The sequence below is a fragment of the Phalacrocorax carbo genome, chromosome 4 (assembly GCF_963921805.1).
Source record: "Phalacrocorax carbo chromosome 4, bPhaCar2.1, whole genome shotgun sequence".
NCBI classification, from domain to species: Eukaryota; Metazoa; Chordata; class Aves; order Suliformes; family Phalacrocoracidae; genus Phalacrocorax; species Phalacrocorax carbo.
Genome location: NC_087516.1, coordinates 3,524,098 through 3,545,940, shown reverse-complemented (window position 1 = coordinate 3,545,940; position 21,843 = coordinate 3,524,098). Strand labels below are relative to the sequence as shown.

General features: G+C 53.2%; 1 protein-coding gene across 1 annotated transcript in view; it reads left to right on the top strand.

The window, feature by feature from the left end:
• The window catches only part of PTPRA (protein tyrosine phosphatase receptor type A), a 133,881-nt gene that overhangs the window by 1,691 nt on the left and 110,347 nt on the right, over positions 1 to 21,843 (top strand). The window lies entirely within an intron of this gene.

The following is a 21,843-nucleotide window of genomic DNA, read 5'->3' as shown; positions in this document are numbered from 1 at the left end:
GGGGCTGTCGGTGGGCAGCACTGGGACATTCGCCCAATCCTTATAAAAACAGTTTGTTAAGGCAGTGGGGGGACACTGGGAGGTGCCGAAACCCCTTTCTGGGGACATTGCTGGCCTGGCATTGGCACTGCTGTATTGTTTTGGAGCTAATACGATACATAGCTCTGCTTTTCTGAAATGTCACTCGCAAATAACTGATGCTTTGTGTGGATCCGTGATGCTGGTCCGAGTCCAATGTCAACATCCTTGTGGAAGAGTAGTTTGAGTTCCCTCTCTCCCCGTCTCCTCCTGCCGACGACCTACATCTGTTCTGCTCCAACCCTGCGTGCCTGCAGCAGGACAGCGGGTCCCGGTGCGGCGGGAAGGGCGCAGGCTCCTTACTGCTCTGGGTAAGGCCGTGCCGAGCTTCAGCCGGGCGGTCGCGGTCTGTGCAACACCTCGAAACACCGGGGAGCGTGGGGTGGGTGATTTCAGGTGGGATGGAGCACGCGTAAGGTGTGTGTCGTACCATGAGTGGGACAGCAGGCGCAAGGTGCTGGCTGGTGCTTTATTCCTGGGGTTACACGGGAAGGGGGTCAGCCCTCGTGGCCGCTTTCTGGGCTCACTCGCAAATCGCACTTTCTTCTTGAAATAAAACAAATCCCCGGGCTTTCCTGTCGTGGTGGAAATGATTCAAAGGCAACCAGGTCCGTAAGCGTCTCCGAAGCCTGCGGACAGGAAGAAACACTAGAGCGAAGAGGTAGGAAATGTCCGCATTTATAGCAGCAGGCTGATTCATCTCCCTGCCCTTAACTCTTTCCCTCCTGCTTTTGGTGAGATCTGGCTGGTTTGCTTCCAGGCTCGGAGGCCGAGGAGGATATTGCCAGCTCTCCTCTCGCTGGGATGCAAAATAAATGCTGGGATTTTGTACGTTGTGTTTACGTGGTTTGGGGTGGAAAAGGAGCGGGCTGCTGGGGGTGTGCGGCTATCCCGTTCGGATAACCGGCACGTCGGCAGTCACGTTAGGAAGGATTAATATTTAATATACGGGGTATGAACCATTGTGCTTGATCACTATCTGAAAGGCTTAGGAAGACATCTACCAATAAGCAAGTGATTCCCAAAATGTCCAGAATGATTTCTTCCATCCTCGGGAAGAATCATCCTCGAGAATCGTTCTCTGCTCCTCGGGAGCAGCTGGCCCTGGATATTGCTAGAAGCTGGCCTGATCCTGTTCTTCCTGATGTCTCCAGACTTTGTAAGTGGGTAAAGTGGCTTTCATCACAAGTGCTTTCTTCTCATTAAACTTGCAAAAAACGCTGCAAACCCTTTTCTCAGGTCCGGCTCGGGTGGCTGTACCGTGAGCCATAGCACCTGGCCGTGCTTGAAGCTTCTGTCTGTAGCCAGACCTTGTGGCAATCGTGCCTCGGGCTCTGCAGATGCCATCGCTGTCACTTGCACCGGCCTGGCCATGAGCCCAGGGCAGGCTCGTTCCTACCCTTCTCCAGCCAAAGTCTTTTGGAGACCTTGAATTTCATCTGTGGTCCTGGAAACCCTTGTGACGGAGGTGCGGCTTCCCACATCAGCCTCCATAGGGGTATTCTTTTAGCAGCATAAGCTGTTGTACAGCAAAGTGGGGGCTGCGCCTCAGGGTTGGGCGCCGCTGTCTTCGCGCAGGGAGGAGGTGATGGTGGGTGTAGCGTCGTGGTGCACAAATAACCTGTCTTCGCCGCATGTGTCCTGCAGGATGGAGCCTGATCGGTGCCGTACAACCGCTGTCAGCGGGGCTGAGCCGGTTCCAGGCCAGGAAGCGGGGATCTTGTCGTGACTCTGGTGGGGCTACCGGGCTTTGTCTAGATATGAGGGTTGAGTCTTTGCCTTGGGAAACCCTGCTTTAGGTGCCTGCATCCCCCTTCCTCCCTGCCCTGAGTCAAAACTCGCCTGGCTGAATGTGTCAGCTGTGGCCGCCGAAGCCGCTTGTGTGCTGCGGTTACACCCATGGTGCTGCTGCGTTTGTGGTGGCTGCAGTGCTGGTGGTGGAGGTTGGAACAACTGAGTGTGGGTGGGGTTTTGGTGTGTCGATGGAGTAGGAGATCCTGGTGGCTGCTGTAACAGGTGTGGAGGTTTGAAATTTTTTTTAAAATGGGGTGGGTGCTGCTTTTTCCCCAAAACGTGCGTGGGGAAAGGCCCCTTTTATTCCATGTGCAAACAGATCGCTTGCTGAGGTAGTGAGCCCTCTTTATTCCAGGATAATTTGTTGTCCTAATTCCTTCCTGTTGAAGCAACTCCATTTTGCGTGGAATAATTAGTACTAATTTGGACCTGGGATGGAAAACGCGAGTCCTCTGACCTGAGAAGAGTAGACAAGAGCATAACCTCTGCCTCTCCTGCATGAGTCAGGTCGGGCCATCCCATCCCATCCCTCCTCTTAAAGCAAAATTAAAGCCTGCACCTGAGACCAAACATCCCAGGTTGGTAGGAGGAGGCAGTGGACGGAGGTGTCACCGATTTTAAGCCTTTGGCTGCTGTGGGGAGCCGAGGACACCTGCGGTGAGGGGGGATGGACCACCACCTCCTTCTGTCTTGGCTAATGACGAGGAACAAGTAAACAAAACCGTTCCCGTCGTGCTGATGTGAAAAGCTGCTTCTGAGCCAGTCTGGCCTGTCAGTGTATTCCTGGCGCCCCGGCCAAGTACTTGAGACCTTTTTATTGCCGTAACGAGGACTTCCACATCCTGCCCCTCAGTCTAACTCGAGCCGCGGCTATTTTCTGGTCCTTCCGGGAAGGCATCCCTGTTCTCCCTTCCTTTGCGTAACGAAGGGAAGCCAGTGCAATTCCTTGTCTCCCCTGAATCCCCACGTGTTTGAAGAAGGGGCCTTCCAGGCTTCCCCGGCATTTACCTGGAAAGCACAAGGTGAGTTATGGCGCGAAGGTCCCGTCTCACAGCCGCCTCTCCTCAGTGCTGGTAGGTTCGTCCGTTCTGCGGCGGGGGCGGTGAGCGCCGAGGCCACGGCCTCATTTTCCAGAGCGTCTCTGCAGGCCAAGCCCTGGAGGTGGTGGAAAAGGGGCATGTCTAGCCTGGAAATCCCAGCTGGCAGGAGCTGTGCTGCGAGCGAGACGGGCTTCCCAGTGTCTGGGTGCCCAACTGCTGAAAACCTTGGCTGATGGACGCTACCTGCCTGCAGGCTTAGATGGGGAGCCTTAAGACCCATATTCACAACTTGGGGGGCCAAACCCCTCTCTGATGCCCCAAGCTGGATGAATGAAGCATGTTGGAGGCTGATCGCAGAGGTGCTGCGGCAGCATACCAGTCTTAAAAACAGAGTTTGGCGTGTTCGAGCTTGCAGGTTTTGTGTATCTGAGTTAAGTAATCGGTGACAGGAAACCTTGATTCAGGTGTGAGCAGTGAATCAATCGACGCTGGGTTGCTCTGCGGCTGAGCCGCCCCCCTCGGGATGATTGCCTCCCCACATCATGCCTGAGGTTTCGAAATAACCGCTCTGAGTTACGACTGTTCTGATGATCTAAAACCCAGGGGTTTAGCTTCCTTCGGTCTCCACCCCGTCGGCAGTGACCTTGCTCTGGGGCTGCTGAGAGAGCAGCAGATGTTCCTGCTCTGACTGCTGGAAGTAGGATGTCGCCCTGGGTCTGTGCCCAGATGCTCTCCTCGGAGAAGCTGGGGATCTTCTGACCAGAAGGGTTTCCCCAAAACTCAGCCATCCTCGCTTATCTTCTGCGCATCTTCTGCCCCTGTGACTCTTAGCGTATGGCCTGGTGTGCTCATCTCCTGCTTTGGTTGACAGGGTAGTGGGAGGAGCGGCGATCAGAGGTGATGTGACCTAGGTGGACTAGGTGGGGCTTTTTGGGGTGTTGCAGCCCTTGGGGATGCTGACAATAGCTGCAACGAAGCGGTTCTGCCATAGTGGTGGACTTTGTGGTACTTGCAAACCAAGAAGCAGGTCCTCCTCTAACCCCTGGGGCTGTCTGGGGTCCGTCCCTCGCTTGCGACCCTGCGTTTGCAGAGTTGGTGTCTCTATTCATACTCTGGGGATTTCAAACACTTCATTCACAACCTGTGGCTGGTTAAGGGCTGATATCACTCATTTGTGTCAGTAAATTACATCATGGTTGGTATCAGAGCGCTCTGCAGCCAGGAAATGTGCTCCTGGTCTCAACGTGCGTTGCAGCCAGCTCAAAATCCTGCTTGCTCCTGGTCGGGCATCTCTTACCTCACCCTATGAAACAGTCATCTAGGCCTTGTGAGCCTTCAGGTGAGCACTGAGGTGATACCCCATGGTGGGAGGGTCTCAGGAGAGGTCTTGATCACCCTGGGGAAGGTTACCTGGTTACTCATCTTTATTTGAATAAAACAAAAACTATAGGAAAGCGAGGAGCTGCATTGACCTGGAGGTCTGTCCGCTTTGTGTGGTGAGACGCCGGCCGTAGCCGTGCTTACTCCGTCTGCGGAAGAGGCTGCGATGCCCATTGCAGACCCAGCCCCTGACCAGGGGCAGGAGGAGGAACGGAGGTGGAGGGAGCCACAACCTGCCCATGCAGCGAAATGGGGTGGTGGGAGAAAAGGCAGCGGGGGGCTGGTGACCCGAGGGGCTTGGCTAAACGCGGCAGGCAGGAGGGACAGATACTGCAGTTGTGGTGCTGGTAGAGGTTTCTAAAAGGCAGAAACTCTCCAGTAAGTAAATCTCACTGAGTAAGAGGAGAAATATGAAGAACAGGATTTGCTCTTTTTTTAATAAAAAAAAAAGGACATTTTAGTGGTTTATGAAGATTCCAGCAGTGCTCTGGGAAAGGGCAGCCTCTTGTTCCAGGCACCGCGTGGCCAGCACGGGGATGTCCTGGCTCTCAACCTGAAGGTTTTGAGGTACCATAAATTTTTCTCGTGATAGCGCACAGCAGGCCAGCATGCAAAACTGTCCTGCTGCTTTACAATTTGAATAATGTTTTTATCATGCCAGCAGATAATCATCTCACTTTTGTTCCAGAAGCGAAGCTCTTACGGATATGTTTGAGAAGCCTGAAAATAAACATATTCACATGTGTTTTCCAGTGTTGCTCAACACGTGGTGCATCTCAGCGCCGCTGGATTTCGCTCTCTCGCAAACTGGCCAGCCTGGAGTACAAAGGCTCAGAAGTATAACTTTAGGCCTGCTCTCAGATACGCATGTACATATTTAGTTAGTCTCTAACTGGAAGTACAGACTTACCCTTCCCTTGTTTCTCTGCGTGGCTCGATCAGAAGGGCAGTGGTTTAGCCTATCTGCCGTTGCCTGGATGCTACCACTTCACGTCCATCTCCTAGAAGACACTAATGCCGTCCACACTCAGCCTGAAGGATGAATGAGAGATGAGTTAGAAATGAATAAATAAATTGGAAAGCATGGATAATCCTCAAGATTTTCTCCTGAGGAAGCTTTAAACCTATTTGGCTACAGACAGAGAGATGTTTTTAATCCTGGTCGCTGTGTAGAATTTGCACTCTTATTCTGGTGGCGGGGTGGGCATGCCAGGCGGGATCTTTGGTTGACTCGGCGGCAGCAGCTTGTTTTCAGACACTCGGCTAGCTGGCAGTCTGTCACTGGGATTAGAGAGGTTGCATTATGTGCTAAGGTTATCCAGGAGTATCTGGAGAAGAAACGGGGCGGCTGCTTTCGTGGCTAGTGCAGTTTGGCTTTGCAGTTTTGCAAATAAAGTTTTATTACTTTTTAATTCTGCTTCGCTCCATCCTTCAAAACCTTTCTGCCAGGTAGTGGCCTCCAACAGCTTAATTTGTGGATCCCTAATTTTTTTTCCATCATTTTAACCCTTTGAGAAATGTAGTGTATGCAGATTGCTCAGCTGAGCCTCCAGAGAGGCTGACCAACCCGCTGGCTGCGTCAGCATCTTTCACCCCGGGGCCCTCCAGCATGTTAAGGTGGCTCAGAGGGTCACCAAAGCATCCCCATCCTTCTCGGTTGTCCCTGGGAGGGTCCCTGCAGGAGGTCGTGTCCCTCGCCAGCCCTGCAGGGGAGCTTGGAATGATACAGGTGTAAAAGTGGTGCTGCAGGCATGCTTTCATAAAGGTGGTAGGTCTCTTGGTTTGCCCAAGAGAGGCTGTGTAGACATCTGAGTATCTGGTATTGCTCTGGTGCCCATGTCCTATCCCCTGCGTGATGGAGGATTTAGTCTTTCCCTTCCCTGAGATGTGTTAAACTCAGCTCGGTGCCTGTGCGGAGGTAGTTGTCTTTTTTCCAGGATACAGCAAATTTGGGGGGGTGGGGGGTGTTTGAGTTTACATAACTTCCCATATGTTGCCCTCTTCATGTTGAAACACAGGGATAGATTGTGAAATGCTGGGAGCTGCTTTAAAAGAAGATCCCCTTAGCTGGATCTCAGCCTGTCTGTGGCAAGAAAAGAGGAACCCAGGAGCCCTCTGTCCCTGTTTTCTCCCCCATACAGCTGAGTGAGCAGCGTGGGACGGAGCACCCGACACTGCCCTGTTGCCTGACACTGTGATGCCCCTCCCGGACCAGGGCACGGGGAGCCGTCAGCAGGCTGGAGAGCAGCCATGTCCCGTTTGGAGGGGCAGTGGGTTCTCTGTGGAGGTGCTGCAGCTCCAGCATCTTTTCCTGCAAGCCCTCTCCCCTTTTCCAAAGCTCCTGCATTCCCTACAGTGTGTCTCTGCTCAGCAGAGAGGTTGGTGTTTTCCATGGAGCCTTAACTCAGTGTTAGTGGAACCTTTTGGCTGAACCTGATCCCACCGGGTATTGCCTGGTCTCTGTTCCCATGTAGATCGAGGGGGTCTGAGGACACTTGGCGAGGGTTCTTTGGGACACAAGCCTGGCAGCTGGTAGGAGATTCACAGCTCTTGTTCACTGCAAGCTTGAGAGAAGCCATTCGCCTACCTGCCTGGCTTGTTTCCGCTCATTTTTGAAAATGGTTCCGTTGCAAGGGTACAAGCACTTGTAGGCATGATGCTGCCAAAGTTTTCACTCTGCCCCTGCTGAATAATGCCGCAGCACGTAATGAGGGTGTCTGAAAACATCCATTCCCTCTCCAACCCCCCTGGAGCAAAGCCGAGAATCTCAGCCTCCAAACAACCTCCCCCTTTGAACTTTAAGGTTGGGAAACTGCGTTTTACTCTGAAAACTGCTCTGTCTCCAGTGGATGGAGAACGAGAAAGCCTGGGCACACGTGTTTGGGAGAGGTGGAAAGTCCTGGGGGGGTAAAAGTGCTTCGGAGATGAGCCAGGCAGGTCTGGTGAGAGCTGGGTGGAAACTTCAGCCAGGACTCCTGGGCAGCCAAGCAGCCTCAGCGGCGACAGGAAAGCTGAGCTCCCCAGCATCCAAGCCCAGGAACTGACCTATTCAGTGTTGGGTTTTTTTGAAGTTACTGCAAGGTCATGACTGGTTTTAGGAAGCTGAGGGCTTCGCAGTTGCCCAATACTTGCTCGGCTTCTTTCGGATGACTGACTTGGAATGATTTGATTTTCGCAGAGTGGATTTAGAGTTGCTGACATGGGGTCTTTGGAAATCAGTGTGTTTAGCTGCCGTGGAAAGACGTGGCATGGCAAGCGGTATTGCAAACCGTTCCTAAATGCTGCGAGGAGGGCTGAGGTCCCAGCGAGGCTTAGGGATGGTGGCATCGTTAAAGGCGACCGATCCCCAGACGTGCTGGCAGCCTTCAAGCAGTGTGGTGGGCTAAAAGATTAAACTTGTAGTTTAATCAGTTTAAGCTGGCATTGCTCCCCAAAACAGGTTCCTGCCTGTGATCCGGGGTGCCCAGGTGTGGAGGGGGGAGATCTCACCCACAGGCAGCTTGGCTCCATTTGGGAGAGAATTGTTAAAATCCTGTTTTGCAGTGTTTACGAATTTCTCCTCTAATGGGACTCGCAGTGTGGCTTCTTGCAGAGCTGTTAGCGTGGGGAGGGTGTCGCGGTGTGTTTATGAGGGAATTCTTTCATGGCCATTCAGTGCCCCGTTCGTTGAGAAACCTGACACGGATTTAAGGGGATTTAGGTTTCATGGAGGCCTGTCTGACGAAATGCCACCCGCTTGCGTCGTCGGAGGTATCGCTGTCCAGCTGGGATTGCCTCTTTACGTTTGGTGTTGCGTGTTTCTTCCCATGCCCCTTCATTAAGGTGATGTAGTTACAGAAATACGAGTAATTAACAAAAAAAAGGACAGGGGCGGTAGCGCAGCAGCCAGCTTTCATGGCGGCGCGCATGTTTTTCCCCAGTTTGCAGTTCCAGCGCTTCGGAAGGATTGTCTTGGGGCACCTCTGCCATGCTCGTCACAGCTGTGACCAGTCCCGTCCTACAGCAGGCACCTCCCATGTAACTTCAGCTGTTCCCAGTGGTCCCAGTGGTTGTGGCAGCATGTGGGGTGTCCCCACCCCAAGCCCGAGTGCAGGCAGGCTCCCAGCCCTGCCAGAAACCCTGCTGGCAGCAGATCCCAAGCCTGGGAGAAGGAAGAAGGCTGCTGCTTCTACCTTTCCCTCCCCCCGCCCCCATTTTGCCTGTTACTGTAATCATTGCAGATCTTTTAAAGCATTGCTCGAGCTTTGCCTGCGCTAACAGGACTGGCCTGTTGGTGCAGGGCATTTGCAGGAGGACTATTTTGTGGTTTAGGTGACAAGTTGCAGCTCAGCCCCTTTGGGATGCTTTGACTTGACACTTGACGAGGTCAGCCTCCCGAGCGAGCGCCTGCCATCCGGAGCTCAGTCCTTTGTGTCCCTCCTGCAGTTTGAGACTGGGATAGGGCAGCATGAAAGGTTTTTTGGGAAAAAAAGAGTCTCTTTTCAGCCCTGATCTCCCTGCAGCCTGAAACATTTCCACTCAGCTGCCTCCCTGCACCAGCACCTCCGATGGCGAGCATCTGCAGCGTGGCAAAGCCTCCGGCACAGGGGAGGTGGGCTTCAGGCTGCGGCAGTGTAAGGGTTTTTTTCTCCTGTCCTTTGGTCCAAGGCACCGGAAGCAGTTTGCCCCTGGCACCTAGATGCCAGGGGCAGCGTGAGAAGCAGGCTGCAGGACTGTTTCACGCGGGCAGAGGATGTGTTTTCCCCCGATATCGTCCTGTGAGAGTGGTGCCATCAGCAGCCCCTTCCCAGCGGCCAAGGGCCTGCCCTACTCCCCATCCCATCCCCTGGGAAGGGGGGCGCCGGAGGGTTGGGAGTCGGAGCAGGTGCTGAGCCGCGCTCATGGTTTACTTTCACTTGAGATTCTTCATCATGTGTTTCCATGCAGCGTGGCGAGGAGTTGGAAAATTTTCCTTGTTTTTGAAGGTGAAAGTGTTGCACCTGGCTGTGGGGTTGGAGCCTTGATTCGGGGATTGAGCAGGTGCACCATGAGCAGCAGGGACGCAGGCTTCCCTCCAGCGGTGCTGCAGCCTCTTGTCTGGGGGCAATCAAAGTTCAGGCATGGGGTTCAGTCAGTTTTGGTGGGTTTTTTGGGGGCTTTTGGAGAGCAAATGCTACATTGAACCCTGGGAGACAGAACGGCCTCCGACACCGGCGGTGGCATGAGCTGTCGTTGGGACTCGGGGTACCAACATACATCTTTGATGGGCGAGCTCTCAGGTAACAGTGGCTTTTCTCAAAGGTACAGAGGTGTTTTGTGTCCCTCCCAAATGAAGCTCTTCCAGTGACCCTGCTGTAGCTCTTTGATGTTCTTCAGCCAGTTCTCAAGCATCTCTGCCCCAGTTTATCCATGGTCACTCGATGTGCAATTACAAATGCCCCCATCAAACCGTAGTGTTAGATGTTACGTTAGAATCGATTTTCCTCGTTGCTGATAGTTTTTCTTTATGTATTTTTGGAAGCTGGCACCTAATTTTACTTCAAAGCAAGTCAAAACACTGAATAAAACGCTCCAAAGCTTTCAAAGCATTTGAACTATGTTGTCCCTTCAGACATTCTCAAAGTAGCTTCCATCCTGGATCTGTCCCCCAATGCTGGCTCTGAGCTGTGCCCAGGTTGCAGAGGCACTTGGACCTGCCTCTGGGGAGAAGAGAGAGGCCCAGGGAACATTGGGAAGCAACAGTATGGCGGGGAGGAACTGGTTGCACATGCACTCCTTAAACATGTCCTTGCTAATAAGAGCCACTTGAATTTATTTTTGAGCATGAGTTTGGTCCATTCTATTCCAGGGCTAAATTCATGGCTTGCTTTTTGGACTGCCTCCTCCTTCCCTCCAGCCCCCAGCTGCCGAAGCCTCCCTTTGCCACCATGCCCTGGCATTCGGCATCGCAAGTATCTTGAACTCCTGATGTGCCAGCTGGAAACGCTGAGCTTGTGCAGGTAGAAATTTTGGAAGCAACAAAAAACCTGATGGTTTCAGAAACTTTCTACTTCAGCAAAACCTTCCTGTTTCTGCTGGATTTCCCCTTTGCTCAGAGCCCGGTGGTGCTGAGTGGGCGCCTCGGACGCTTGGCTTGTTTCGGTCTCTGTGCGGGGTGGCTCCCAGGCTCCGCCGCAGCTCCTCTTGCAGACGCCCTCGCGCGCTCGCTCCCGACGGGCCCAGGCTGGAGCCGCCCAGTATGTGCCTGGCTGTGGCACTGGGGAAGCATCGCCCACAGCAAGGCCTGCCGAGGCCAGCGGTGCTGGGTCACGCCGAAATCTCCCTGCAGATCCATCCTGCCATACAGGAGTGAGGCGCCGAGAGGACGCTTTCATCCATTTTTATATTCCTGCGGTGAGCTGTTCTTGGCTGCGGATGCGGAGGGGCAGGATCCAAGAGCCAAGAGATGATCTTGGAATTAGAAAGGCTGGCAGTACCCGCACTGCCCTTTTCCCCCCCGTCCTTCTTTGCTTTTACAAACCTGTTCCATAAACTGTCTCCATTGACAAAATCACACTCATGTCAAGCGCTTGCCTGCTTAATTCTTCCACTTGTCGTTTTTCTTTCCTCTGGGCAGGGTTGTTTCTCGGCAGCCTGAAGTGCAAAGATGCCTATTCGTTAAGTCTTTCCTGGCTTCAGAGTTGAAACTCTTTAATATTCCTGTCTTCTGTGAGCTCTCTTCCATGAGCTTCCCTGCACTCGCCAGCCTGTTCCCGCTTACTGATGCCTGCCTTGCTCCCAGACTGAGTGCCCGGGGCAGGACCGGGGTATCCCTGTTGTCTCTTACCAGCTGCCTGCTGTCCCCAGGGGTAAGGGGAGAGCCCTGCAATACCGGGGGGAGCGGGTGCTCACTGCGAGCTGCCAGTTTTTTAAATACTCTAAGCCTGAAGTCTCTTGCTTGGAGAATAGATGTGACATGTGTAACGATGCCGGCTGCTTCCCGCTCGAGTTGCCCACCACCCTATCCAAAAGGGTTTTATTACCTCTGAAGTGGGGCTCATTCAGCTCACTTGAGGTAATGGGCGGCTGAAAAACCAACACTTTTGCTTTTTCCTAGCAGAAAATATCCTGCAGAGGACTCATTATTAATTATAAGCTGCCAAATGTTGTCACCTTTGATAGCCAGGCATGTACGATTAGCTGAACTCAGTGGTTTAGTCCCATTCTATTTTAGTCCCATTCCCTTTAACCTTGATGCCAGCTGTGCCTATTTCACCGTTAATATTCCCACTTTCTGCTTAATAACTGGGGTCAAGCCCCGTCTCATCAAAATCCGGTGGTCTCTGGGGCTCAGGCGCAGCAGCGGTGGCCCCTTAGTGCTTGGTTGAGCAGTGAGGGCATTGCCCCAGCGTTGAAAGGGAATTACGGTGTGAAGAGGTGATTAGTTGTTATGTGGCAGAGGTGAGCTGATGTAAGGTGTAGGAGGGTTTATTTGCCTGCTCCCTCCTTTCTGCACGTATTGGGCCACATCTGAGGATGGGGTGAGGCAGCTCGGCTTGCTTACCTTGGCGTAGCTCTGCTCTCCCCGCTACAGCACCCTGTGCTGGCTGGCGTGCTGGCAGGTTAGCGAGGTGAGTTGGCCAGTGCAGTGCCTGGCAGGGGCAGCCATGGGAATGCCTGGGGTGGAGGGGTGGAGGAGGAGGCAGCTCTCACCCGGTGGCAGCGGTCCCGTGCTCATTCTGCTCGGAGGACCCCCAATAACCCACCGCAGACCCTCTCCCATCTCCAGCCGGCGCCTGGACTGCCTGATGCTTGCCTCTTGGTAGGCTGAAATGGAAATGTGGAAAACAGATGTGACCTGACGATACTATCTTGTTTAACTATCTATATCCAGATGTTTCCAGCTTGTCATACTAATTTCCACTTGGAGTTATCCAAGAGCTAAATCCAAGATGCTCGCTGCCTTCATCTCTGGGAAGAGGAGTCAAACTAGCCTTAACAGTAGTGGTGCGATCCGTTACTTTGCTCGATCCCACGTCTCTTGCATCCAGGTAGGGCAAGGCTGTCTATGCCCAAACTGTCCTGTGTATCTAAAAATCTCCGTCCTGTAGTGAAGATTTTTCTTTCTTAACTGGATGAAAGGACTGAAAAGCAAGAGGAATAACACTATTTTGAGAGCAATACGTGTTTCAGGGGAAGTACTTTGCAAGGGCTTTTCATCGTGTCCTTTTCTGATGATAGCGTGGATAGCTGTCTCCAGGGAATGCCCTTCCCTCGAGACTCCACATTCCTCTCTTAAATGTCGTTGGCTCGTGACTGCCGAGCACTGAAGGACTCGTATGAATTTTTCTAACTCCATTTGAAAGGCAAGCTGTTCTTCCAGCCTCTTGCAGAGTCTGCATGACGGGAGACGCTGTAATTGGGCCACAGCGGTAATTATGTTTGTAATGTGAAAGACAGAACAGAGTCTAACATTCTCATCCTTGACCGGCTCTGTGGGGACTCAAGGTAGTTAAAAAAAACCCAAAACCAACAAACCCAACCATTGCTTTTGACATTTGAAATTGGTCTGGGCAAAACATTAGGAAACAACATACTCCGGGGGCAAGATGATCTAATACATCTGACTTTAAAGAAACAAGCTCCCGTGGAAACTTGTTTCCATGCCTATTCCAGAGCTCTGGCCTCTGCCCCGATCTCCCCCCGTACCCTCTCAACATCGCCAGCAAGATCCCGCTACGCTTCTCTTCTGCCTTTTATTTTGTGCATCTGCCTGAGCTAGCTCCATTCTGCAGTAACCAATTCCTTGTCAGAAGAAAGGCTTCCAGGATGCTACCGGCAACTCATCATCCCTTCCTGGAGGAAAGCTGCTTGCTTTTAAGTATTTTGCTCAAGATCTTGACTATTCTAGTGCAGCTGAGGCTTCCTGCATTGGTTGACCTCCTTGGGACGAAGTTGCAGCCAGCTACTGCTAAATGCTCTTAAAGCTTTTAGATTTAAGAGCGAAGTCTGGAGAGCTGATCCATGCCAGAGGATTTCACCGTCACCACTTTGTTGTTCCTTTGAGGTTGCAGTGGCAATGCTTGATAGCACCATGATTTACAAACAGCAGCTCTCCGCCGTTTAATGCTGTTGAATTTTGAGGGGTGTGGAGATGGGAGCTGAGCCAGAGCGAGCCACAGGGGTTGGATGTCCCTGGGGCTGTGGGAGGTCACAGCTGGAGTGCTGTGGTATGGGCTAGGGATGCTCCTGCAACGGCAGATCCTCCCCGGTCCTTGCCCTAGCCAGCCCTGTCTGCAGTTCAGACCTTTATAGCTCTTCAGTACAAAGGTAGCGATGGGGACTTGGCATCCCAAGTGGATATGAGCTTGTTTACATCCAAGTTACTCGAGGTTTTCATTTAATAAAGGCTTGGCATTCCCTGTTTGGCTGCCTTGAATGTTAGACTGATTTCTTGTATGCAATCGTAGGTGTGGCGTGGACTTTGCCAATAGGACGTTGCTTATTCAGACCCATTCCTCTTCCCTCATGCTGCGTGAAGAATATAACACACTGTCTGTTCAGGGTCTGATTATTGCTGGTTTGGTCGGGAGCAGGTGCCAACGGCCGCTCTGGGCATCCATGAAACGGTAGAGGAGAAGCTTGCCTGACGCTGACTGTGGCTTCTCCCTGACTCCAGAGGATTTAACCTCCTCAAAAGGCTTCCATTTTTGTGAAATTCACCTGTAACAATGACACCTGAAAACAAATGAACTACCATCTCTAGAAGACTGACTGCAGTTGGTGTTTGGGTTTTTAACCAGGGTGAATGAGTCAGTGCAGCGAAAGCACCAGAACCATTGGTTTCCTGTTTTCTGGAGGCCGGTGGATGGCTGTAAGAACAGCTCTTGCCTCTATCCTGCTGCCCATTACAAAGAGGGTATTCCCGGTATGCTAAACTGCGGACAAAGAGGAAAAAGTGCTCTGCACGGTTGCTTCGGCTTGAGGAGCAAGTTTTCTGCTCCTTCTGCTCTCTGCTGGCTGTCCCTGGCTGCAAAATTTCTCACTGATTTAATACCCCAGGAGAAATCCTCTTAAAAAGAAGAAATGGGATACAACCATCTTCCCCCTCATCCTTTTCTCTGTGGGGGCAGGAGTGGTGCTCTATGTACATAAAGACCAGCCACTTTTCTGAACACCATGCGTTTTTCATGGCACGCCTGCTGAAATCCCTATGTTATGCCGCTGCGCCTCCTACTGCCCTCTTCTCTGTTTCACTTGAGTTACAGAGGTCGCTTCGTCGGGGTGCCGCAGGCGTTTGATGTTCTTCTCTGTCTCCCACATCCTGCCCCTGGCTATGCTGCTGACCTCCTGCAGGGCGATGGAGATGTTACCCTCACTTTTGTTACTTGCTTTTTCCTTTCTTTAAAGCTTTTAGGGCCAGGGCATGTTTCTGAGAGTGTCTAGATGTTTCCCCTTGCTGGGACTCTATGCTATGTGTTTTCTCTGCTTCATGTTCCCAAAAGCAGGACCAGACATATGCAGAGATCAAGACCTTGTCTGAACCTGAACTTCTAGTATTGTTACTCTAGCTGATGATCATAGGCAGCTACCCCTAGTCACTCCATGGAGAAACCTTTATAAATTGGGGTTTACGCTGTAGAACCTCAATGCAAGTTGATTACAAAGTCACTTAAAGTGCAACAGAATAAAAAGAGTTAGCTGTAATGAGGTTAAGGCTTACAAGGGCCAACAATATGTTCCATTGACCCAGCAATGTGCACCTGCAGCCCAGAAAGCCAACTGGGCCCGGGGCTGCATCCCCAGCAGCGCGGGCAGCCGGGCGAGGGAGGGGGTCCTGCCCCTCTGCCGCGCTCTGTGAGACCCCCCTGCAGCGCCGCCTCCAGCTCGGGGCTCCTCAGCACCGGAAGGACATGGGGCTGTTGGAGCGGGGCCAGAGGGGGCACAGAGATGCTCCGAGTGCTGGAGCCCCTCTGCTATGAAGGGAAGGCTGTGGGGAGACCTTATTGGGGCCTCCCAGTGCTTAAAGGGGGACTCTAGGAAGGATGAGGGTGACCTCTTTAGCAAGGCCTGTTGTGACAGGACAAGGGGTGATGGTCTGAAACTAAAGGAGGGCAGATTTAGACTGGATCTAAGGAAAAAATGTTTTATGATGAGGATGGTGAAACCCTGGCCCAGGTTGCTCCAAGAGGTGGTCGATGCCCCATCCCTGGGAACATCCAAGGCCAGGTTGGACGGGGCTCTGAGCGACCTGATCTGGTTGAAGATGTCCCTGCTAATGGGAGGGTCGTTGGACTGGATGGGCTCTAAAGGTCCCTTCCAACCCAAACCATGCCGTGCTTCTATGATTGTAAGGTAGAAACCATGGAGGATTGGTGACTATGAGGTTCCGGCAAACTCATACCAAACCCTTGCATTTAGTCCTTGGGATACAGCTTGGTATCTCAGGACCATCCTTTGCATCCTGGGCACTCATATTGTTTGTTGTTCACCCCTTCTTCTCAAGAGAGGAATGCAAGGGCATGCAATAATGCCATGGAAGAACGTATATGCTCACGTGTGAAACCATGGCTTTGGCTTGTTGGCACGTGGGCGTATCTTTGTGGAAACCAGCACTCGCGGAGATGGGAGCCAACCCGACTGAAGCCAAAGCAGATGGGACGCTCAGACTGAACCAGCCCATCTAGTTTATGCTTTATTAGTTAGACGTGTTATCGGAGACATCTGTATTTTCTTCCCTTTTCTCTTTCCAAACCAGTTCTTCTGCCTCTTTGCCCACAGAGGTACTAATGAGGAGCACAGTCTGAATCTTGAAGATTTGCATGGCAGCGCTCGTTTGTCGTGGTCTGTATTAAGGCTGTATAAACTTCGGGGTGAGAACGCGGCGGAGATTTGTGAGCTGAGGGTCTCTTCGTTTCTGGAGTTGATGATGCTCTCCCGGTAGCACGTCCTGCCCCGCGCGCTGTCAGCGTTTGGAAACACTTCCACCCCGCGCGTTAAGCTACGCTGCTACTTGCCGTAGGATGCTTAGAAACATACGTGGATCCAAAAAGGTGACTGGATAAACTCGTGGAAGGAAAGCGCCAAGATCCCTGGGCAGAAACAGCCTGTGCTGGAGACTGGGAATTGTTCGGGGAGGAGAATGGTACGTGCTGGTCTGACCCTGCTTCCTAGGCCTGCTGCTGGTTGCTGTTGGAGGTGTTGAGTTAAAGGCATCCTAGATGTGGTCGGTCCTGCTTGTTTGGACAGTCTCAGGCTGTAACTGCGCACACTGATTCTTAAGATTATAATGAAGGAGGTAAAAACCTTTCGGAGGTTAAAGCGCTTGCTCAGGTGGGAGCTGGGGTAGAGGTTTCCGTGGATTTCCCTTCGGAACCCTCTCCTCCCACAGGTTAATACCTGTCACCTCAGTGGCAGCACCCTTGCCTGACACCAAAGCGATGTGGCCTGTCAAGCCCACTGCGGGAGGCGACGCCACCCTGTAAAGCCATCCTGTGCCTTGCGTCCGCCCGTCAGAGCCGCGGGGCCGTGACACAGCTGCTGGCCACCGAGGCGGAGGGGACATCGGCGGAGGGGACATCGGCGGGTTTGCTTTCTCTCCCACACTTCTCCAGGGAAAGTGCTCGATAGGTTTGTCAGACAATGTGGGTATTGCGCAGATCCCTTCCCTTGCAGCAGGGCAGACAACGACCATGGCCAGGCTCTTCCCCTGCACATACACCCAGCACGGGTTCTCCTTGAAGTCCTTTGTCCCAGGCGTGCCTTCATGTATGTACAGCATCTACCGTGTTAACAGGACGCTGGTGGCTTATATCAGTGAGTTAACTGGGTCCCTCGGTGCAGGGACGTTTCCTGCTGCTGCATCCTCTTCCTAAAGCTGTGCCTCTATCTCGGGTACTTCACCGCTGATGGAGATCTGCGATGCTGAGCTATCTGCCCAGCCTGGAGCCCGTGGAGGCTGAATCGCAGACAAACCTTTGGGATTGCCCTCAGGCTCGGCGGGATGCACACGCTGAGAGGGCCGCTGGAGGCATTTTAATTGCAGTGCGTTTATCGTGCTTACTGTAAGCACAGCAGGATGATATTGCTGCTCTGCCGAAGCTATGCATCGCCCTGCGAGGGTGTATCGATCCTGGAGAGCTGTGGGGTGCAGGGATGCGCTGGCGGAGATCTCCGCCGGTTTGTTTCCAGCTGGGGATGAAACCTCTCTGGGTCCTGTGCTTCCTCCTCACCTAGTGTCAGGCTTTAATGATTTTCTAACACGATTTCGTATTGTGATTCCGCTCGCTAGAAGCAAGAAGCCCTGTTGCTAGGGATGGGGGGAAGAAATCCTCAGGAATACTAATCTTTGGCGGTCCAATGCTGTAGATAACATTGAGTCACTGCCGAAAGCCCCAGAGCAAAACAGATGTTAAGTTTCTAGTGACTAAGTATAAAAGGTACCAGATGAGCAAAGTTTTAACTGAAGTGTTTAATTTGAGGTTGGCAACTGAGACAAAGCGTGAGCAAACAAGGTGCAGTGCAAAAAATGAGCCTCTTTTCTGTCTTAGAATCGCCTGTGTGTTTTCAATAAAACTCTTTTGCATTTTTCCCCTTTTTTTAAATAGGTCTTTCCGGCTTGACTCATTCCCGCTGTAATTGTAACCTTCAGTTCTGGGTGGGAAGGCAATTGCTTTGCAAGGCATGAGGCCGGTGGTAGGGCGAGTGGGCTTTTGTTGCTGCCTCTGTCATCTCGCTGTTTGTCAAGTCGCTTCTCCAGGAGCGTCTCGTGTCCGTGAAGTTGGGGATAATTACACTTGTTCTCAAAAAATAAGGAAACTGGGCTTAATGGTGCATCCGCTTAGCCTTACTTTTGAATTTGTGAATGAGTAGAGGACTTGGAATCTGAGTGTGACTGTCACCTGCCGTACAGCTGTTAGCCTTTGAGTAAGGGATGATTTTTGAAGACTTACGCTCTTTAAAAAAAAAAAAAAATTAAAATGAGAACTGTGACCCTGGGAACCTGGGCTCTTTGGGCAGCCAACACTGGAAAGTCCTCAAGATGCTGCTGGTCTAGGTGTTAGGTTCCCCTTCCTTTGATTTCTGGCGAGAAGCCTGTAGCACTCCTTGGCTGTTGGAAGCAAAAGTGCTGCCGCCCCTCTCGCCGTGCAGAGCTGAGCCCCTGCACAGGGCAGTGCGTAATGTACTGGTGGAACATAAAAGAGTAGGAATTGGGGCCTGGTCCCTCTTCCCAGCGGCATGTGCAGTGAGAGTGCTTGTGGGTGTCTTGGGTCCCATGAATGCCTAACATAAAACACATCAAAAGTCCTGAGAAAGAGGACTGTGGCCAGAACTGAAGGGTCCGTACTGGGACCAGTACTGTTACATATCTTCATCAATGACATAGACAGTGGGATCGAGGGCACCCTCAGCAGGTTTGCAGGTGACACCAAGCTGAGCAGTGTGCTGACACACCAGAAGGACGAGATGTCATCCAGAGACACCTGGACAAGCTGCAGAGGTGGGCCTGGGAGAGCCTCATGAGGTTCAACAAGGCCAAGTGCAAGGTCCTGCCCCTGGGCCGGGGCAGCCCCCGGTATCAGAACAGGCTGGGGGGTGGAGGGACTGGGAGCAGCCCTGCGGAGAAGGACTTGGGGGTGCTGGGGGGTGAAGAGCTGGGCACGAGCCGGCGATGTGCGCTCGCAGCCCAGAAAGCCAACCGTGCCCTGGGCTGCATCCCCAGCAGCGCGGGCAGCAGGGCGAGGGAGGGGGTGCTGCCCCCCTGCCCCGCTCTGTGAGACCCCCCTGCAGCGCCGCCTCCAGCTCGGGGCTCCTCAGCACGGGAAGGACACGGGGCTGTTGGAGCGGGGCCAGAGGGGGCACAGAAATGCTCCGAGGGCTGGAGCCCCTCTGCTGCGAGGCCGGGCTGGGAGAGCTGGGGTGGTTCAGCCTGGGGAAGGGAAGGCTGTGGGGAGACCTTATTGGGGCCTCCCAGTGCTTAAAGGGGGACTCTAGGAAGGATGGGGGTGACCTCTTTAGCAAGGCCTGCTGTGACAGGACAAGGGGTGATGGTTTTAAAAAAAAAAAGGAGGGCAGATTTAGGCTGGATCTGAGGAAGAACTGTTTTATGATGAGGGTGGTGAAACCCTGGCCCAGGTTGCCCCGAGAGGTGGTGGATGCCCCATCCCTGGGAACATCCAAGGCCAGGTTGGACGGGGCTCTGAGCAACCTGCTTTGGTTGAAGATGTCCCTGCTAATGGGAGGGTCGTTGGACTGGATGGGCTCTAAAGCTCCTTTCCAACCCAAAGCATTCCATCATTCTGTGATTCTAACTCCCCTCCTAGGTAAGCCCGTTAATCACCACGCTGTGTGCTTGCTGGGGTGGCCACTTGCTACTCAGCATTGCTGCATCATCAGGGAAGGACAGAAGAGCCCATGGGCTGACAGGTGGCTCTCCCTGGTATGCGGGGAGTGAGCCCAAGTAGGAGCTGAAGCCAGGGCTCCATCTCACTGGTCTTGCGGGAGTTAGCTTTCCTTATTGGCAAGTTCTAGATGATTTCTTTTAAGAAAAAGGCCTTTTGGATCTCGTCTGAGGGTGCCTCCCTTTGCAGGATTTCTCAGGAGCCAGTATGCTGAGCACTTAATCTTCCATCCCACTTAAGGGAAGAGGAGCAGACACCAAACCTTGTTGGCGCCTTATTTCACTTAATTCTTGCATTTAATTGTTCTTGATTGGGCTTTTAAGAGAGTCTCTGCCAAAATCAAGAAAGCTAAAAATCAAAACATTTATTGTGGTGATGGAAGCAATCAAAGAGGCCATCGGCTTCCCGATCTGTGTGCAGTGGAGGTAAGGAGCAGGCTGGGTTTAATCTGATCTCCCGGGACGTGCTGGGTTCCAGGAGTTAATTTTGCCTCTGGCTTGTCTGTCTGTGAGTAATCCATTTGTGCTGGAAGTAAATGGCAGTTCCTTGGAGTGAGGATAGGCTTTGTATATTTATCATCCATATAGCTGATGCTCTCTGGGCCTTTTTTACTGGGTGTTCATCTAAACTAAACTCTTAGGCGATGAGCTCGCCTGTATGAGATCAGATCGCATAGCGACCGACACGTATTTTTCTTTCCTGCGTGTGCTGTTTTCCTGCAGTTTCTGTCACTGCAATAATCAAGCGGTATCCCTCAAGGTGACTGAGTAGATAAATGTGAGATTCTCTAGCTTTTCTGAGCCAAAACTATGTAAGTACAGTTAGGGGATGGAGCGGCTCATCCTGGAGACCATTTCCAGGCACTTGATGGATGAGAAGGCCATCAGGAGTGGTCAGCATGGGATTGCTAAGGGGAGGTCCTGCTTGACCAGCTTGAGAAACTTCTGTGATGAAGTGACAGGGCTGGCAGGTGAGGGGAGAACGGTGGACGTTGTCTGCCTGGACTTCAGTAAGGCCTTTGAGCCCGTCTCCCGTAAGATCCTTGTAGAGAAGCTGTTGCTGTACGGCCCGGGTGAGCACGCGGACAGGTGGGTTGAAAACTGGCTGAATGGTTGGCCCCGCAGGGTGGTGGCCGGTGGCACAAGGGCTGCTGGGAGGTTGGTAGCTAGCAGCAAACCCCTGGGGTGGATACTGGGTCCGGTCCTGACACGTTCATTAACAATCTGGAAGATGGGTAGGGGCACCCTCAGCAGGTTTGCTGACACACAGACCTGGTGTCCAGCTGAGCGGAGGGGCCGATACTCCAGCGGTTGCGCTGCCATCCAGAGGGACCTCACCAGGCTGGAGAAAGGGCCCGACAGGGACCTCGCGGAGCTCAACCAGGCCGAGCGCAAAGCCCTGTCCCTGGGAGGAACAAGCCCCGGCACCGGCGTGTGCTGGGGCCGTCCCGCTGGAGAGCAGCTCGGCGGAGAAGGACCCGGGCTCCTGGTGAGCGCCGGGCTGGCCTTGGGCCAGCAACGTGCCCTTGCGGCGCAGAGGGCCGGCGGTGTCCTGGGCTGCGTCAGACAGAGCGTTGCCCCCAGGTCGAGGCAGGGGACCCTTCCCCTCTGCCCGGCGCTGGCGAGGCCGCCCCTGGAGCGCTGTGGCCAGTGCTGGGCTCCCCAGTGCGAGAGAGGCATGGGCATACTGGAGCGAGTCCGGCACAGGGCCGCGGAGATGGGGAAGGGACTGGAGCGTCTGTGCCATGGGGAAAGGCTGAGAGGGCTGGGACTGCTCAGCTGGAGGAGGGAAGGCTGCGGGGGGTCTCATCGGTGTCCACAGATACCCGAGGGGAGGGTGCAAAGAGGACAGAGCTGGGCACTTTCCAGTGGTGCCCATGACCCAGGGCCAGGGGCCATGGGCACAAACGGAGACGCAGGAGGGTCCCTCTGAACATCAGGAAACACTGGTTGCCTGTTTTGGTGACCAAGCACTGGCACAGGTTGCCGGGGGAGGCTGTGGAGTCTCCATCCTTGGAGATATTCCAAAGCCACCTGGACACGGTCGTGGGCAGCCGGCTCTGGGTGGCCCTGGGAGAGCAGAGGTTGGACCCGATGGTCTCCGGAGGCCCCTTCCCCCCTCAGCCCTCTGTGATTCTGAGGCAGAGAGGCTGAGGTCCTCAGGAGATGCAGGGATGGGCTGAGCCCTTGGCA